The following is a 1,552-nucleotide window of genomic DNA, read 5'->3' on the forward strand; positions in this document are numbered from 1 at the left end:
AGGACAGGAGCGAGGCCCCATCCTGCTGGGCCGCCCTGCACACAGGCCACAGGCCCATCCACCTGGCCCTCATCTCCTAGATCTGAATTCAGGACCAGTGTAAAGGACCCTCCTCCCCCACTAATGCGAAAGCATGACAAAAGGCATTCAAGTGAAATCAGAAACTAGAGTTACGGCTCTCCTTCATCAGAAAAGACACACTGACCTACAGAGTCAATACCATTTCCAACAAAATTCCAGCTGACTTCTTTGTAGAGTTTGACAAGCTTATTCTAAAATTCATATGGAAGTTCAAGTAACCCAGAATGGCCAAAACAATTCTGAAAGAGGAAAACAAAAACATTGGAGGACTCACATTTCCTGATTTCCAATTTTATGACAAAGCTACAGCCGTCAAATGCTGTGATGTTGGCATGTAGAACAATGGACTAGAATTGAGAGTCCAGAAATTAACACATACATCTGTGATCAGTTCACCTGGGAGAGGGGATGGGGAAGGATGCTGGTACAAGTCTTCCTCACATCAGTGGGCCTGGGACCACGGCTGCAACTGAGGGTGCCAGATGCATGGATGATTCTTAGTCAGAATCCCAAGTACTCGGCAACATGGAGTCAATGGTGGATGCAGCTAACGAGTCTAAACAGCCCACTCGCTCTGTAGTATATAACCCCACCCTACTAAATGGGAATGACCAAGGAGGGGTGGGGAGGAGACAGGACACGACACCTGCTAGACTAGCATTGCTGCCTGCGATCTGGACCCGCACAGTGGCTGAACCTAACATCCTTTCAGGGGTGGAAAGGTTTGGGTAAAAAGCAACGGCAAATGGAGAGAATAAAAGAGTGGGCTACGCAGTGTTGTACATTCAATCTTATATTAACGCCTCACGATAGACTCAGTTAGAGAATACTATTGGCTCAGTTACGCCAGATGCCAAAAGGGTGCAGCCATCTATTTGCTGGGCACACCCCTGCTCTTAGAACCTGATGAAGTCCACCGGGAGCCTGCAATCCTGAGCGGCCTCCCCTGAGAGACATTCTGGTTATGTACTCTGATGACCCAGAAATTACTACATCTGTGATCAGTTCACCTGGAAGAGGGGATGGGGAAGGATGCTGGTACAAGTCTTCCTCACATCAGTGGGCCTGGGACCACGGCTGCAACTGAGGGTGCCAGATGCATGGATGATTCTTAGTCAGAATCCCAAGTACTCGGCAACATGGAGTCAATGGTGGATGCAGCTATACTGCCCAGTGGTCTAAACAGCCCACTCGCTCTGTACTACATAACCCCATCCTACTAAGTGGGAATGACCAAGGAGAGGTGGGGAGGAGACAGGACACGACACCTGCTAGACTAGCATTGCTGCCTGCGATCTGGACCCGCACAGTGGCTGAACCTAACATCCTTTCAGTCCTGCCGAAACCGGTTTGGCTCAGTGGATAGAGCGTCGGCTTGTGGACTGAGGGGTCCCGGGTTCGATTCCGGTCAGGGGCATGTACCGGGGTTGCGGGTACACCCCCAGTAGGGGGCGTGCAGGAGGCAGCCAAT

The 1,552-nt window shown here is 50.6% G+C and overlaps 1 protein-coding gene across 1 annotated transcript in view; it reads right to left on the reverse strand.

Annotated features, from left to right (window-relative positions):
* LOC102761858 (SAGA-associated factor 29-like) overlaps window positions 1-1,552 on the reverse strand; it is a 28,845-nt gene that overhangs the window by 4,070 nt on the left and 23,223 nt on the right.

The sequence above is a fragment of the Myotis davidii genome, unplaced genomic scaffold (assembly GCF_000327345.1).
Source record: "Myotis davidii unplaced genomic scaffold, ASM32734v1 scaffold1535, whole genome shotgun sequence".
Classification (NCBI taxonomy): Eukaryota; Metazoa; Chordata; class Mammalia; order Chiroptera; family Vespertilionidae; genus Myotis; species Myotis davidii.